The sequence below is a fragment of the Mus musculus genome, chromosome 10, assembly GCF_000001635.26.
Source record: "Mus musculus strain C57BL/6J chromosome 10, GRCm38.p6 C57BL/6J".
Lineage (NCBI taxonomy): Eukaryota > Metazoa > Chordata > Mammalia > Rodentia > Muridae > Mus > Mus musculus.
In genome coordinates, this window is record NC_000076.6 from 15,790,809 (window position 1) to 15,809,837 (window position 19,029).

General features: G+C 37.3%; 1 long non-coding RNA gene across 1 annotated transcript; it reads left to right on the top strand.

The window, feature by feature from the left end:
* Positions 1-968: 968 nt before the first annotated feature.
* On the top strand, positions 969-16,257 carry C330004P14Rik (RIKEN cDNA C330004P14 gene). The gene is made up of 3 exons (NR_131087.1): positions 969-1,224; positions 10,608-10,784; positions 16,063-16,257. It is a non-coding gene; the product is annotated as an RIKEN cDNA C330004P14 gene (long non-coding RNA).
* Positions 16,258-19,029: the final 2,772 nt, after the last annotated feature.

The following is a 19,029-nucleotide window of genomic DNA, read 5'->3' on the forward strand; positions in this document are numbered from 1 at the left end:
GAATCAGGGTTCACCCTTGATGGTTCTAGAAATCAAGCATATCAAATGAGAGAAAACATTTTTTTCCAGAGTATAAATATTTAACTGCAAGCAACACAGAAGCAAGGAGGGCAGATGTAAGTCTTGATTTCTCTCCTACTGACAGTTTCAGTTGGTCACTACATCAAATGAGGTTTGAAAACAACAAGTTAGAACCCTAAAGTTCTACTAATTTATATTTCTGCCATTGAGTTAACCATCAGTTATACTAATGATAGCATATAGTGTTCTTTTGGACAAATAATAGTAAAGCAGGGTACACTATCGAAGCATTGAAGTTTTGTGGGGAAAGCCATTTTTATATTGAAAAAATATCTTAATAAGTACCTTAGTACATTGGTACATATTTGTATCTGCCAATCCCTGCCATCTATCAACTGTCTATTGCTATTACCTGTTTACCAATCATCTACCTATTTTTTTAAAAGTCTGTGAACTTTTATTATAAATAGATTTTTTTAAAAAAGTTCCTCCCCACTTTCCTATGTACAGGAACCCACACACTTTCTCTCTCTCTCTCTTGCTCTGTCTCTCTCTCTCTCATTAGAATACAAACAAACATCATAAGAAAATAAAATAGAAATAAGAATCTATTGTTTAAGTAAATCTGAATAGAACTACCTTTACTGATAATTTCTGGAAAGTTAAAGTAGTTTAGAGTACCCCCCTACCCCAGCCTGAAACAGGCTGATCCAGACTTTGACCTTGCTGCCACTAAGAATTAGACCACCTGGGGTGGAGCCTTCCTGCCTAGATTGCTCTATTGTTCACCCAATGCCACTATTCTCCTTTAAGACCTTGCTACCTGCTGAGAGGCCCCTGAGATATTCTGGAGTGAACACCCTATCCTGCACTGTCATCACCTGCAGCTGGTTCCAGGCTCTAAGAATGGATTAGTCAGGGATGGGCCTCCCCCCCTTTATAAGCACAGTTTTCTATTAAACATTTGAGCTTTGATCAGGAACCTTGACTTAGCTCCATTTTTCTCTCAACCATCTAGTTCTTTCTCTTTCAGCTCCAGTCTGCCTCCCAGGTCTACCCTGTTTCTTGTGAGCCGCAGGATGGCTCCCAACAGTCTGGCACCTGGTCCAGGGGCCTGAGGAATGGCAGAAAAATGCTGGAGGAACACTGCTTGGTGTGGAGCTCCATGGGAAGGAAAGAATCAGAGAAAAAAATCGGGGCATGGTAAGCAACAGGTAATGTGTTGCTGGAGGTGCGGAAGGATACGGGCTAAGCTTGATTGAGTGCTAACCCAGCGCTGGAGTCACTTAAGTCAGCAACAAATTATTCAGGACTAGAAACTGGAATCAGGTGGTTGACCGCAGCTTTTCAAAACTGCTCTAGGCGAGAGGAATAGGGTTTAAAAATAATGAAACAGGTGGCTGTCCACAGTCAAGAACTGCATCAGACAGGAGGAATAGGGCTTAAAATGATGGAGTAAAATATTTAGAGGAAAATGGATTTTGAAATTCTCCCAGAGGCAGAGAAAAAATTGGGGGACACCCTGCCTTTTTCTCTCTGGCCCTTACAGCAGAAGTTCTCTGCCCTTGTTGTGTTGTCTAATGTCTAGTCTAATGTCTGGTGTACCACATGTCAATCCATTTGGTTTGTGTCTAGTTGTCTGAATGACTGAATGTTCTGTGTTTCATGTTGGAAAATAAAGATGGCTAAAACTTTATCTGCTGGTTCAGCAAAGCTGAGAGTGGCCACATGCTTTAGCCAAGGATCAGGCACAGCAGGGGAGCCGCTGCTGGAAAAGCTGCTCTCAAAGAAAGGGAATCTGCAGCCCCTTAGTTTGGGGGCAAAAAAAAGCTGATACATGTTTTTTTCCTGGAGGGTTCTCTGCAATTGTGTTTGGCAAATGACAAAGTGGTGCTTTTTTTATCTTATAAATATAGCTAGAAAAATTGAAATTCTTTGATTGGTCTAAATTTATTAGACTCGTGTAGCTGCTTCATTTGTTTTTTTGTTTTTGTTTTTGTTTTTGTTTTTGTTTTTTTTACTGGTCTTAGAGGTGTAATATGCTCTGCGTGTCTTCATCATAGAGTATTAGCTGATTAGTGGGTATGTGTGTAACACTGGTTACTAGAAAGTTAGCTTTAAATTGGTAACTTAGGTTTGGAGTTTTTCCAACAAGTGGCATAAGGCAAGCCAAGAGGTTGGGCCTCTAAGGATACTTCTAGTTGAGATAATATTTAAAGTGATTTTTATCCTAGAAAGTAGAATTGAAGATAAGATTTAAAACAATGTCTCTTTAATGAAGCATTAAAACTTGCACTGCCATGGATTCATAGGTATAAATTAGCAGCCAAATATTGTAACGTGATAGTGAAGTTTCTAATATTGATTCTAAGGTGATAAATTGTTTTGAAATTGGGTTTTGCTTTCCCAAAGTTGTAATTGTAGTCTAATATTGCAAAAGAAAGTTAAAAATTCTAAAATCTGTCCTCAAGGTAAGAGGAACAATGCTCAGAGCAGCCTCTGCAGGGCATGTGTAACTTTCTTTTGTCTTGCAAATGGTGCCTAAGAAAGCACTCTCCTTGCCTTCAGGGAAAATTCCTTTTAGCTACACTGTTGTAGACCTATCCAGATGTTGTTCTAAATAAAGTTCAAATTCAAAGTTTATAAAGGGTCAATCAGACTGTAAAACTTATGAAGGCATTACAATATGGCTTGCCTACTTCATGTAAAGTTATTATAGGTTTAAAGGTTTGTTTTTTTCCTTTGCATTCTGGTAATTGTAAAGAGTTTTGCTTCTAGTGACCTGGAGATCACTGGAAAATTTCGTCTCTAGGTATGGCTAATATAGCTTTACATTATGTAAGAAAAATTTTTATTATTTCTTCTTCAATACAAGAAGCTAAGAGTATGAATCTTTCAGTGTATATTGTTTCCTAAGTGGAAAGTATTTTATTAGCTAATGCTTTTAAGGGGAAGTTTACTTTAAATCTTTGCTCTCACATAAGGAGCTTTTGAGTTCTGGGGAGTAGCTGTTGCTCCAGAAAAGATTCAGAGGCAATATCTTTTTGATACTTAGTGTTTTAGCTATACTATAAAATTGTGGTATAGAAAAAATCTAAGAATGAAAAATTTATTTGCTTAAAATTTTATTTTCAAAAGCTTCCAGGAGATGTTAATTGGCTAAGACCTCACCTTAAACTCACCACAGGAGAACTTAAGCCTTTGTTAGGTGCTATTAAGTGAGACACAAGTTAACTGGCAAAGAACAAAAGGTTTTGCAGAAAATAAATTAAGCTTTTATAATTTTTATCAATTATAATCAATGGTAATTAAATATTAGCTGCCTATTTTAGTTATGATTATTAAATGTGCCCACAGCAATTCTTTGGCAAGAGAAAACATTATTGTAAAGTCATCTTTCTTCTCCTCCTGGCCGACTGTTGGCTTACGTGGAGCTGGCTGGCTGCTGTGGGTCAGGGCCGTGGAGTACGCTGTTTTCCATGAGCAGTGGTGGCACGGGAGGCTGCCAGAAAGCGGGCACCTTTTTAGCCACCTCAGGGGAAGGCCTGAAACACCGGTCATGCAATTGTCCCCAAGGGCATCCGCCTGTCCCCACCAGGGGTGGCCGTAGTTTTCCTGCTAGGACTTGGGGTGCTCTGCCGCCCTGGCTTGGGCTTCCTGGCCTACAACAGATTTGGCCGCTTCAGCCTCTATGGCCTGGGAGGAGGCCCAGAGGCGGGAGAGGCCGAGGTGGCATTCACCTCAAAGCACATTTTTAACATCCTATTAAGGCTGCTGTGGTGCTAATAAAGAATTGTAAGATAAATTCGTATATTTTAGAAAACCTATAACAAAAATTGTGTCTTAAGAACCTGACAAAGTCTCTGTTCCTTGTTCCAAACAGCAATTAATTTGGTTATTACAGAATATTGATATTTGGCCTATTGCATACCATCATTTTAAATAAAATGATAATCATTATCCTAAAGATAAATTAAAAATTGTTTTTATGCGTGCTTTTGTACCTTCTATAAATTCATGCATGCATCCCAATTACTGTGTTTAAAAACAGCCTTTCTATGAGAGAAATATGTGATTTGGGTCACACACTTATTCTTTTTAGTTTCCTCCTGTTTTGGCACAGATAATTAAATTGTGTGCTGTAGATAGTGTTTTAAAATGTTGAATAATCAAGCTTTAATTTGTATATTTATCAATATATATCTCAGAGCTTACAATTGCTTAAAATTTTTCATCCCTCAGATGCTATTAACTCTCAAGTTTGCAATTGCTTATGCTACTCATAAGAAAAAATGCTGTTCTTTTAAGAAGACCATTTTTGGACATTTAAATAATTGTCCTGGATTGCCTGGACAAAACCGCTTAAGGCAATGCCATGCTGGATTTATATCTCAGGCAGACTAAGGTCTCACAAAAGAAGGATTGGCTATATAATCTCGTTCTTTATATATTAAAAACAGTAATGGTTTAAGATAATATTTTGGTATTTTTGGAGAATGTGCATGTCAAATTGTAAAAAAATTGCTCTTGGTATCCTCAGTTCCTACCTGTTTTCACATAATGGTGTTAATTCTTGAGGACCTATACTTAATCAATTGCTGCAAATGAATGCTATTATTTCTGATTAATAAATAAATAACTTATTCACATGTGACTATTAATACTTTTCAGGCTTTCTAGTTACAACCGCTCTTCAAGAGAAACAATTGAAATTGTAATTAGTCACTGTTTTTTATATTAAAACTGACTATAACAGTCAAGTATTTGAGATGTTTTGTCAACAATTTAATAATTCTCAAAGACAACGTATTATGGAACTTTAAAAACTCTTCTTCTTTAAAAACAAAGACAGGAGGAAAATATATCCCCATGCACATTTGCCATTTTCTAGAAAAAAGTTAATTCACCACAACATAGGAAGATTGCTTTTAGCCATAGAAGACAAAAGAATGAAGCAATGAATGATAATATTACATCTCAACATATATATGGTTGTACTGGACAGATTTATATAGAAATGAAATATGCTGTATAAAATGCTAAGAAATTTACAATCAGTATTATCAAAATGAATACAGTGTGAGATAAGCCTTGAGTTGTAATTATTAAATAGACATGACTACTAAGGCAGATATTGATTAGTATGAATATAACTTTAAGTACACGTACAAAACCAGCCTGAACATTGTCCCTATGATATTTTAGCTTATTCCTACAGTATGATTCATATAACTATTGCTATGAGAAAATTCAGAATAAAAGACAACAATTAAGTAAATTACTTTTATCCCAGTCATTAATGAAGCAGAACTGAGCTATGCAACTGAGCTATGCAACTCTTGATTCATATATGTATGTATATATATATATATATATATATATATATATATATATACATACATATATATATATATTACACATGTATTAATTATGGTATATGACAGAATGCAGCCTACAAATATATTATTATTAAATGATAAATAAAAATTGAAAACATTTTGACAACAATCACTGTCTTAGTCAGGGTTTCTATTCTTGCACAAACATCATGGCCAAGAAGCAAGTTGGGGAGGAAAGGGTTTATTCGGCTTACACTTCCATACTGCTGTTCATCACCAAAGGAAGTCAGGACTGGAACTCAAGCAGATCAGAAAGCAGGAACTGATTGATGCAGAAGTCATGGAGGGATGTTCTTTACTGGCTTGCTTCCCCTGGCTTGCTCAGCCTGCTCTCTTATAGAACCAAGACTACTAGCCCAGAGATGGTCCCACCCACAAGGGGCCTTTCCCCCTTGATCACTAATTGAGAAAATGCCTTACAGTTGGTTCTCATGGAGGCATTTCTTCAACTGAAGCTCCTTTCTCTGTGATAACTCCAGCTGTGTCAAATTGACACACAAACCAGTCAGTACAACTGACCCCTTGTCAACTTGTCACACAAACACATCACTATTAAGCCTCAGTCCTTACATTCTTATTCATCCCCAAGGTCTAAATAACTTTAACCGTCCCACAGTCTTTACATATTCCTAAAATTTCAATCTCTTCAAAATATCCATCTGTTTTAAAATCCAAAGTCTTTTTACAATTAAAAGTCTCTTAACTGTGGCCTCCACTAAAATAGTTTCTTCCTTAAAGAGGGAAAATATCAGGGCACAGTCACAATCAAAAGCAAAAATCAACCTCCAACGATCCAATGTCTGGGATCCAACTCATGATCTTCTGGGCTCCTCCAAGGGCTTGTGTCCCTTCTCCAGCCATGCCCTTTGTAGCACACACATTGTCCTCTAGGCTCCAGATGCCTGTACTCCACTGTTACTGCTGCTTTTGGTGGTCATCTCATGGTACTGGCATCACAAAAACACTGCATGACCCCTTCAGTCCTGGGCCATCAATTGCAACTGAGGCTGCACCTTCACCAATGGCCTTCCATGGCCTCTCACAGTGCCAAGCCTTGGCTGCTCTACCCCTTCATGCCTTCAAAACCAGTACCACCTGGGTGACCCTTACAGATTACCAAGTCCCGCTACAGCAGGAGTACAACGTTGGCTATTGCTGGAACACAGCCTCTTTGTGCTTTCAGAAAACACTTCCCAGAAGATGTCACCTCAATGATGCTGGTCTCTTCTTAATCACCGCTAATTTCTTAGCTCCAGCCAACCAGCATCAATAGTCCCAGTAATGCAAAGTTTTTGCTTTAGTAGTTCTAGTATCTTGTTAATCACAGCTGATTCTTCAGCCCCAGCTAACCAGAACCACAGAATCTTCACAATCATACCAGCAATGGCCCTGAAAAAAGTCTTTAATCTTCCCTCTGAAATTTCACAAGCCAGACCTCCATCTTCTGCACTGTTCTCAACATCTTCCAAGCTCCTACACATTTGACAAAGCTCTTAACACTGAATGGATCTTCTGGCCCAAAGTTCCAAAGTCCTTCAGCAGTCCTCCCCAAAACATGGTCAGGCTGTCACAGGAATACCCTTATAGCCCATTTTCTTTAACATTTATTCTTGTCACATTTTTCTATCTTTTTTTCTTCCCTCCATTGGATATTTTATTTATTTACATTTCAAATGTTATCCCCTTTCCCAGTTTCCCCTCCAGAACTCCCTATCCCATCTCCCCTCCACCTGCTTCTATGAGGGTGTTCCCCTCCAACACACCCACTCCCACCTCACTGTCTTAGCACTGGGGAATCGAGCCTTCACAGGACCAAGGGCCTCTCTTCCTATTGATGCCAGACAATGGCATCCCCTGCTACATATACGGCTAAAGCCCTGGGTCCCTCCACGTGTACTCCTTGTTTGATGGCTTAGACCCTAGGAGCTCTGGAGGGTCTGGTTGGTTGATATTGTTGTTCCTGCTATGTGGTTGCACACCCCTTCAGTAACTTCAGTCCTTTCTCTCCTCCGTTAGGGTCCCTGAGCTCAGTACAATGGTTGGCTGGATGAATCCGCCTCTTTATTTTTCAGGTTCTGGCAGAGCCTCTCAGGAGATAGCTATAACAGGGTCCTGACAGTTTTCTTTAGTACATGTTTTAAAAGGAGAGATTTTTCAACAGTATGACACAATTTGAGTTGATGTAAAGAAAATTTAAATTTCATATTGCTTTTTACTGGTTTTGCTTATTCAATGTCCTCTAAATTGCAATATACATTTGGGGTTGGGAATTTTGTTTGCTTGTGCTTTTTGTTTTGGTATTACCCTCTTGTATGTATGTATGTATGTATGTATGTACACATGTATGCATGTATGCATGTATGCATGTATGTATGTACGCATGTTTATTTTGGTTTTGTCCTTTTTTCTTTTTTATTCTTTAATCTGTTTTTACACTCCAGTCTTTATCTCCCTCCCAGTCTGCCCTCTGATTGTTCCTTATCCCACATGTTTTCTACCCAACCCCATCTCAAAGAGGATGTCCCCACCCTAACCAGACCACCCACCTCCCTGAGTTTCTCAAGGGTTCTCAAGGGTTAGGTGCATCTTCACCCACTGAGGCCAGACCAGACAGTCCTCTGCTGTACATGTGTCAGGGCCTCATATCAGCTGGTGTATACTGCCTGGTTGGAGTTCCAGTATTTGAGAGATCTGGGGGTCCAGGATAGTTGATACTGCTGGTTCTCCTATTCTCCTTCTCAGCTTCTTCAAGCTTTTCCCTAATTCAATCACAGGGGTCTCACGTGTCTACAACTGACTTTTTCAGCTGTTTGTTGGGCCATTCTGAGGACAGTCATACTAGGCTCCTGTTTGTAAGGATACCATAGCATCAGTAATAGTGTCAGGCCTTGGGGCCTCCTCTTGAGCTGAGAAGGAGAGCCTGAGGGAAAGAAAGTCCAGTGATGGGCCCATCACTGACTTTCTTTCCTCAGCTCTTCTCGATATTTGTCCTTGAAGTTCTTTCAGACAGAACAACTCTTGGTCAGAGTTTTTGACTGTGGGATAATAATCCCATCCCTCCATTTGATGTCCTGGCTTTCTACTGGAAGTGGACCCTATAAGTTCCCTCTGCCCACTGTACAGCATTTCATCTAAGGTCTCTCCCTTTCAGTCCTGAGAGTCTTTCCACTCTCAGGTCTCTGAGACATTTTAGAGTTTCCCCCCACCTCCTACCTCCCAAGGTTGCCTGTTACTATTCTTTCTGCTGGCCTTCAGGACTTCAGTCCTAGCCCCCAATACCCAATCATGTTCTCCTTTTCCCCTTCCTGTTCCCTTTCCCATCTAGGTCCCTCCATCCTTCTGCCCCTGTGATTGCTTTCTTCTTCCTCCCAAGTGGGTTTGAGGCATCCTTACTTGGACACTTTAGCTTGTTAACCTTCTTGGGTTCTGTGTATTGTCTTGGGTATTCTGTCCTTTTTAGCTAATATCCACTTATTCATGAGTACATACCATGCATGTCCTTTTGGGTCTGAGTTATTTCACTCAGGATGATATTTTCTAGGCCCGTCCATTTGCCTGCAAAATTCAGGATGTCCTTGTTCTTAATAGCTGATTAGTATTCCAGTGTGCAAACTAAGCACATTTTCTGTATCCAATCTGTCGTGGGACATCTGGGTTTGTTCCAGCTTCTGGCTATCACAAATAAGGCCACAATGAACCTAGTGGAACACGTGCCCCTATGGCGTGGTGGGGCATCATTTTGGTATATTCCCAAGTGTGGTATTGCTGGGTCTTCAGGTAGATAGATACATTTACAATTTTCTGAGGAACATCCAGATTCATTTCTAGAGTGGTTGTACCATTTTGCAATCCCACCAGCAATGGAAGAGTGTTCTTCTTTTGCCACATCCTTTCCAACATATGCTGTCACCTGAGTTTTTTATCTTAGCCATTCTTATTGGTGTGAAGTGGAATCTCAGGGTCATTTTGATATGCAATTCCCTGATCACTAAGGCCTTTGAACATTTCTTAAAGTGCTTCTCAGCCATTTGAGATTCTTCTGTTGTGGATTTTCTGTTTAGTTCTATACCCCCCCCCCTTTTTTTGATTGACAGGGCTAATATCCAAAATATGTAAAGAACTCAAGAAGTTAACCACCAGAAAAAACTCTTTTCTTTTTATGGTTTAATTACCATTGTCTTTATTCTAAATTTTTTGTGTATTATACATTGTTTACTTAGTAACAGTATAAATTAGTTGCAAATTTCAAACCATTTTCCTGCAAAATGCCTACTTTTAACAAACATTAATCATATTAAGTTAAAAATTTCTCTCTAATTTAAAAATTACCTTTAAAATTTCCTCTCAGAGTCTAGAATATCTAGAGTATTGCTGAAAAAAATTAGTTGCAGAAAATTCTCCTTTTTCCTAGAAGGAAATTTACATAGCATTTCATTATTTCAGAAAATAATTGCCCTCTAATATATTTATTTACTTTATTCTTAGTTTAACTTCTACATAATTCTGTTTCCTTTCTATTTGGGGAGTATAAGCATTCAAAGATGCAGAACTTATGATTTGATTTTTCTAAATGCAGAAAGGCTCTGTTTTTATTCCTGTTTTACTGAAAGTATATATATTTATTTAAAAAATAGCAGTTTAATGAACGTATTTTATTTATGGGAAAAACAACACTGTTTTTCTGAACTGCTGTTATAGCTTTAACTGGAATAGTATTTCTTTTAATAAGAAAATATGAGTTTAGTTGACAAAACTCATTTTTTCAATATCAAAACACTCCTGGCGGGAGGGGGAATTGTGGGCAGATATTCCTAAGTGAAGGTAATCTGTGGCTTCCCCACCATATAAACCATAAAGTCTGGTCAAGTGCCAAAGCTAATGATTTCAGTTAACAAAAAACTTCAAGATTTTTAGTAATCTCACAAGGCTAAAGAGATGTGAGAGAGAGAGAGAGAGAGAGAGAGAGAGAGAGAGAGAGAGAGAGAGAGAGAGAGAGAGAGATTTAATTTATGGTGCCATAGCTACCAGAAATTGGAGGAAGCCAATGTCCTACTGAGAAAAAATGTGCAAAAATTCTATCAATTTTTTTCCAATTTTCTTTGAGACACTGTGTGAATACTTGGATCACAAAATTAAGGATACTATACCTAGGCAGTAAGTTGCTGAAGGAAGAATGTATTTTCTCAGTTTCAGGAGACTCCGGGATATCCCAAGAAGAACACAACAGCAATATAGTACATGGAGCAAGGAGATAAAGTCTTCATGAGCAGCTCGGAATTCTATAAGGGATCTTTGAAGAGCTACACTGAAGGGCAGAGTACACAAAGTGTAACTGGGCCTCACCAAACTCAGATGAATTTTCAGGTACTTAACCCAGTGCCTTGAATGAAAATTATAGAGTTTTTAGGGATGGAAGGGAAATGGGAATTCATAAAATGATAACAATATCATACACAACCTTTTAAGTCAATGTTATTATAATATTGACTAAAAATGAGATGCATCCCAGAACTGATTTGTGAATTAAAATTAAAATGTTTAGTTATAAATCTTACTGTAAGTCTGTATAAATCAATAGCACCAATACAACCATTAGAAAAGCTAGCAAATCCCATCTGAGAGGTAAAATCTAAAATATCTGGCAGAGACTATACAAATAAGAAAGTTCATCAATAACAAAGATTTATGAGAAGTCTTAACAAGAAAAAATAACTTACAGAAACAGGCATGGTGAGCAAAAATGTTATGAATCCGATTCCAAGGCAGAAACATAAAAAAAAAAATTATTAAGAAAATCTCAACAAAACTAAGGGTTCAATATTAACATTATTCATCAACAAGAAACAGGGTATTTTATAATTTTACATGTCTTTTTTAGAGATTACTGTTACCCAAGTAATTGTTAGAGAACATTCTAAACAATTAATAGTTTCAATGATGGAGTCATGCTGAATAAAATACCAGAATTAATAGAGAAAGAACAGATGCTTCTCTGAAAAATCTGAAAAGCATTTCAGAGACAAAGAAAATTGAAGACAGTATTTTAAGCCATGGAAAGTCAGCCTTGAAAACTGAGTATGAACCTTTTCGTTACAAAACAGTTTGCTGATAAAGAGAAATCACATGTGCTTTAACTTAGAGTTCATGAAATAGAAGTGATAGATGAGACATAGACAAATCATAAATAAATAAAAGAAAGAGATGGAAGAATTTAATACAATGGTTAGAGGGAACACAACACTAAAAAGTAAGTCCATTCAGAGCCAAAGGAGTTCCTCTTGTGGTCAGGATACTGTTTGTAAATTTGAGCTTTGCTGAGTAGAAAGCTGGTTCATCAGATGTTTAGTATTGAGGTGGTAGAACATTTCAGAGATCTAAGGTAGTGAGAGCAATTCAGGTCATAGAGTACACTTCCGCCAATGGATAATGTACTTCCTGTAAGAGCCTTGATTGAGTTAGACTTCATTAGATCAATATTGTACACTGAAGAAGCCCTACTTCCTGCTGTTACTTCCTGAGTTAGGATGGAATCTTTTCCTCTCACACATTTGCCACTCATTTGGTGCTATTGTGAGATATTTATCAGAATCATCTTGAGACTTGTACTATACTCTTGAACTTTAAAACTGAGATAAACCATCTACTTTTAATATATTATTCCTATCAATTCTTTCAGAATTACATGTATACCTTGTATTTTGATACTATCCATCCATCATTCCTCCAGTAACTTCTTCCAGATACACACCCATATCCAACACACTCCTGTTTTTAATATAAATAAATAAAAGATAATTCATCTCAGGATTATAGTTACTAAAATAAATACAGTAAGTTCTTCAAGAAGAATGATATTTTCATTGGATAAAATCAGACATGTAGAAGACATCAAGGATGGGTGAATGGGGATCAAGGTCTGGGAACTTGGAGAACAGAAGAAAAGAGTTTTAAAGGGGTCAAGACATTAAGATTTAAGACATCAAGGTAGGGCATGACTGGGAATCAATTTCAGATGAAATAACATATTCTGTTGGGTTTAGGATGAAGAATAGTGTCTTGCTCAGTGTTCTTTGACTGTGAAGAGACACCATGACAGGTTGAATCTTATAAAACAGTACATTTTCTTGCAACTTACATACACTTTCAGAGATTGTGTCCATTTTTAGTATTGTAGGGTTCATGGTGTCATGGAGACAGACATGGTACTAGAAAAGTAGCTGAGAGTTGTACATCTAAATCCATAGACAGCAGAGGGAGAGCCACTGACCATGGTTTGGGCTTCTGAAATCCCAAAGCCTATCTTCAGGGAATCCTTTCCTCCAATGCCAGACCTACTTCAACAAAGCCATACCTCCTAATTTCACTTAAGTAGGGCTGTATGATTAATCATCCAAATATAAGAACCAATGGGGGCCATTCTTATTTAACCACCATAAATGATGCCTAGTTAATTAACAGCTTTTATATATGAGTTTTTCATGTATACATCACCAAGTCTGCACATACACAGCAATGCGCCGTAGTCTTTAGACTCGTTACATTAGTTGTGTTTCTAATTCTTGTGATCAAATATCAAACAAAAACAACTTAGGGAAGGAAGAGTTTATTTTGGCTTCCAATTTAAGGGTGTAGTCTATATGATAGGAAAGTCCTGATGGTAAGGGAGGAAGCTTGAGAACAAGAAAGGGCAATAAATTCTCATGTCAGCTTACTTTACTTACTTTACTCCTTACAAAGTTAAGGAATCTATTCCATAGTCTGATGCTACCTATTTACAGGATGAGCCTCCCCACCTCAGTTAACTTTGTCTAGATTGGTGGTTTTCAACCTGGGAGTAATGATATCTTTGGGGGCTACGTATTAGATATCCTGCATATTAGCTATTTATATCATGTTTCATAACAGTGACAGAATTTCAGCTATTATGTAGCAACAAAATAATTTTATGGTTGGGGTCACCATAGCATGAGGAACTATATTAAAGGGTCACAGCATTAGGAAGGTTGAGAACCACTGTTCTAGATATTCCATCATGTGCTGCTAAGAGGCTTTTCTTCTGGATTACTTTATAACCCAACAAGTTGAAAATCAGTGTTAACCACTATGCAGTCATTCACAATCGCCTCCATGCTGTGACATTTTAATACAGTTCCTCTTGTGATGGTGACACCCAACCATAAAACTATTTTCATTGCTAACTCATAACTGTAATTTTCCTACTGTTATGAACCGCGATACAAATATCTGTGCTTTCTGATGGTCTTAGGTGACCCCTGTAAAAGGGTCTTTCAACCTGCAAATGGGTTGCAACTTACAAATTGATAAAATGTGTGTAGGATGTTAAATTTGCTTAACTGCCATGAAATCTTTTTTCTTACTGTCATCATAATTATGATCTATCACATTTTTATAATTATCTTTTTGTGTTTAATCTTATGACGTTGTACATTTGTTACATTAAAAATTCTATTAAAAGTTGTGAACACTTTCAAAATAACCAACAACAGTTTTGACGAAGTTAATGCCTGTAGCATATTTTGAAACAAATAGACGAGATGAACAGGTATACAATTTAAATATACATTATAAATAGTGTATGGGCTATTAGAGAGAGAATCTTTCATGACATTTAAGAGTAAGAAGATATAACAAGCAAAAGTAAAGATTAAGTAAAAATAACCTTGAAAATTCTTCTTTTAAAAAAATGTTATGTCAGCTTTATTTATATAACAGTCACAAGCTAGAGATAATGATTTGTTAGACAAACCATTATACACCTTGGATGGGCCTCACTGGTACATGTGACAATGTGAATAAACATTTAGGAAATTATGCTAGGTGAGAAAGCCGCCCATCCTGAGGGCTGTACAGTATATTCTTTATTTTATATATAAAAGTTTTGAAAAATTCCACTTTAGAACTAGAGCATAGACTTGTGATTACAGGAGATGGAGCTCTAAGAAGCTGTGAGTTACCAAGGGATCCTTCAGTCAGTGATTTTTTTTTCAGTATCTTGAATGACAGGTGATATTTCCATGAACTATAAATATAATAAAATTATATGTAATGTATACATCTAAATGTGTACACGTAGGAACTTGAAATCTAAATAAGGTTAGCTTGTGTCAACCTCATAAAGTATCTGACTTTTGTCACTCTAGTTTTGTAAGCTTTTACTAATTGGAACTTGGTAATGGGACATGGCACCCGTGGTTTGTTTGTTATATTTTTTTTGTTTTTCAATTTGTTTATTTTTCTCTTATATAGTATATCCCAACAGCAGTTCCCCCTTCTTCTCTCCCAAGTCCCCAACCCCTGCAGTTTAATCCTCCTATATTTTCTTCAGAAATGGGCATACATCCCAGAAATGTAAACCAAATATGGCCGGCATATCAAGTTTCAATAAAACTAGGAACCTCCTCTCATGTTAAGCCTGGACAAGGAGACTCACTGGGAAGTAAAACATCCCAAGGACAGACACGCATCAGAGACAGCCCTACTGCCTGTTTTATGGATTCCACAAGAATACAAGCTATACAAACATAGCATATTTGCATAGGGTCTAAGAAAGACTCATGCAGGATTCCCTTATTGTTGATACAGTCTCTTTGAGACCTTATAGGACCAGATTAGTTGATTCTGTGGGTTTCCTTGTGGCATCTTTATCCCTTCTTGCTTCTATAATCCATCTTCCCCATCTTCAGTAAGATTCTCCTGATGTATGGTTGTGGGTCTGTGCATCTGTTTTCACATGTTGCTGAATGAATCATCTCAGATGCTGATTATGCCAGGCTCTGTGTCTCGGAGTATAGCAGAATATCATTATGTATAATTCCACTGACTTGTCTACGAGTATAGAAGAATATCCTAAAGAATTATTACATTGACTGCCTTCCTTCCTTCCTTCCTTCCTTCCTTCCTTCCTTCCTTCCTTCCTTCCTTCCTTCCTTCCTTCCTTCTTTTCTCTCTGTCTGTCTCTCTGTCTGTCTGACTGTCTGTCTGTCTCTCTCTCTCTCTCTTCCTTTCCTCCTTTCTTCCCTTCTTTCTTTCCCCTTGCTGGTCATGTTTTATTCTATTCTAAAGGCTATTCAGCCTCTGATTTGTCCCTCCAGGCAGTGTCAGTCTGAAGCTGGACCTATCATTGGGTGTCCATTTCCCCAACTTCTGTGCCATCTTTACCACTGAACATTTTGCAGGCAGAATAAATTGTAAGTTGAAAGTCTTGAGACTGGGTTGATGTCCTAGCCCCTCCACTGAAAATTACGCTTGACTAAGGGCAATGGTTAGTTCAGTCTCTGCCTCCCCCCTTACTAAGGGTCTTAGCTAGGGTCACTCTCATAGATTCATTGTATTGATGTTTCCTTATCCCCAAATATCCCCTAATTTCTGTTATCTCATCCAGTATTCTCTCCCTCCATCCTCCCTTCACCTGGAAACTTATTCTTATATGTACTAGATCAACACTTTGTCTTCCATAATCCCTAGAATGAGAATTTCCACAATATTATCATTATTACTGTTAACAACAAAATGGATCTATTGAGATATTCAACTCAAACTGACTTGAGGTGATAGAATTACTATTGATACTAAACCATTTCACATTCCTGATAATGCTTTCTTTTATATCTTTCTTCTTCAGGTACCTGAGAGATGGAAAGTGATACATGACTGACTCTTACTCTTACCTCATTGTCCTTCTCAAATTGAATTTACTTTATATAAATGTATTTCCTTCTTTTTAAAATTTTTCTAATAAAATATAGTACAAGTACCTTGTAATCAGCTGACTTTTAATAAAATAATATAGTAATAATAAAACAATGATATCTGAAATAGGACTAAAGATCAAGTATTTATTTATTTTGGGATTCAGAAGATATTAAGGCAAACATGGAAGACACAGACTTCCAATGATCACTAAACTTCTGCAGTTATACACTTTCCTAGTAGCATCAAGTACCGTAGTTGGCTTCTAGGTGTTCCCTTGCTATTCTTTAGTCACAGGAGGAAAAAGAAGAGACAGAATTCCTCAGAATAGTAGGTTTCGAATTAGAGTATCAGAACTATTTCCTTGTCTGGAAACTACTACAAAGACAATGCAAGATTTTCTTTTTCATTTTTATTTTTGGCGTACATAGGAGTGAAACTCAAGAACTCATCCTTGCTAGGAAAATGCTCTACCAGCTTAGTTACATCCCCACCCCTCAAGTGTCCAGATGGACGTGATAAGAATAAGACAGAAGCATTATACATGTAAAACATGCACTCTGTCACCTCTCCCACCCACTGGGAAGTACTAAAAATGTAATGAGTGGTTTAGAAATTTCTACAGTGAATTTATATTTCTGTAAATCTTAGAGTTAACTATGGAAGCATGAGCTATATAAAATTTTCTATTTCTATTCTGCTTTTGGCCCACTTTCTGAGTTCCCTAATTTGAACATACTATTCTCATTTTTTTCTCTTACTCAAACTCAGTGTTATAACTTTTTAGTAATAACCTTAATTTAGATAGTTGACCAAAAGCTAAGCATGCTGCATGAGATATAAGTAATTCAAAATGCGTTCCTCCTGGATAAAAATCAAACAGATACTAGATACAAGGCTATACCAAGATGCACGCTCTTGTTCTATTTTATCCATTGGTTCTTTAAGAGTTTTTAATTTTGTGAAACATATTTTGACCATATAAATCCCCCCAACTCTTACCAGATCCACCCTCACTTCTTTCTCTACCCTACTTTACAAAACCAAACATACTCTAAAACCCTAAAGACCAATTTGTGCTACCTTAAATATTTTTGATATGTGGTCTTACATTGGAGTATGGTCTGTTTTCTAGGGCTACACTGTTAGGAAAAGCTGACCCTCTCATTTCTGAACAACATTTGACAATTATTTCATGGCTAGGGGTAGAATTATATACCTGTTGTGGCTTGTGTTTCTACGGGTATTGCCCATACTGTCCCAACTACTGTGAATCCATGTTGTAGCTGCCCTGTAATGACTGGAGAATGTCTCCTTGTAGTCATCTTTTGGAAAGCTAAACCCCTGTTCTGCAATGATTAATGAGCATTAAAGGATGATAGTTTATTTGTTTCCTTAGATCTGAGAATTCTTCAGTCTGTTATTCTCGTCAGCATGGCCATCTCTGTGTTAAACACTATCTACCAAAAAATAAACAATAAAAAATAAAATAAAAATCTCAGATCAGAGTCAAGAGAGGCACTGATTATGAGTATAACGATAAGTCATTAGGAACTGATTTAACATTATATTCATTAAGCAGCACAATAGTGTTTAGTTTTTTCTAGGGCTTTGGAGTCATAAGGTTTGGGCTGATAATGGTGACATTTAGGTGTTTAATCTTGTGAAGCCACAATCAGAAAGTTGTTGGTTATTCCCAGTGATGTTCTTGCCACTACTGCAGTAGTGAGCTTAGCTTGCCAGACCCATCATTGTTTATCTTATAAGAATTGACCACTGTGTATGACTGTTGATTGCTTTTCTGCTTTGGAAGCAGGCAAAACACTTTGTAGCATTATGAAAGCTTCCTAGTAGGAATGAAGTTAGAACTTTGTGGGTTAAATATCATAGAAAAGCTCTATATAGGAATAACAATACATTTCCCTTTATTTATACTCAGAAATACTCAAACTTTTGCTAATGATTATAAATACTATTTGTGTTGTTTTGAATAGTTGTTCATTTGAGACAGGCTCTCTCTATGTAAACTAAACTAGTCACAAACTCATGACAGACAAGTAGATCAATGGAATAGAATTGAAGATCCAGAAATAAACCCACATACCTATGGTCACTTGGTCTTTGACAAAAGAATTAAAACCATCCACTGAAAAAAGACAGCATTTTCAACAAATGGTCCTGGCTCAACTGGTGGTTATCATGTAGAAGAATGTGAATTGATTCTTATCTCCTTGTACAAAGATCGATTCTAAGTGGACCAATGGCCTCCACATAAAAACAGAGACACTAAAACTTATAGAGGAGAAAGTGGGAAAAAGCCTCGAAGATATGGGCACAGGGGAAAAAGTCCTGAACACAACAGCAATGGTTTGTGCTGTAAGATTGAGAATTGACAAATAGGACCTCATAAAATTGCATAGCTCCTGCAAGGCAAAAGAAACTCTCAATAAGACAAAAAGGTCATCCACAGTTTGGGAAAGCATCTTTACCAATCCTAAATCAGTTAGGAGACTAATCTCTAATATATATAAAGAACTCAAGATGATGGACTCCAGAAAATCAAATAACCCCATTAAAAATGGGGTACAGAACTAAACAAAGAATTCTCAACTGAGGAATACTGAATGGCTGAGAAGCACCTGAAAAAAAATGTTCAACATCCTTAATCATCAGGGAAATGCAAATCAAAACAACCCTGAGATTCCACTTCACACCAGTCAGAATGGCTAAGATCAAAAATTCAAGTGACAGCAGATGCTGGCAAGGATGTGGTGAAATAGGAACACTCCTCCATTGCTGGTGGGTTTGCAAGGTGGTTCAACCACTCTGGAAATCAGTCTGGCGGTTCCTCAGAAAATTGGACATAGTACTATTGGAAAATCCAGCAATTCCTCTCCTG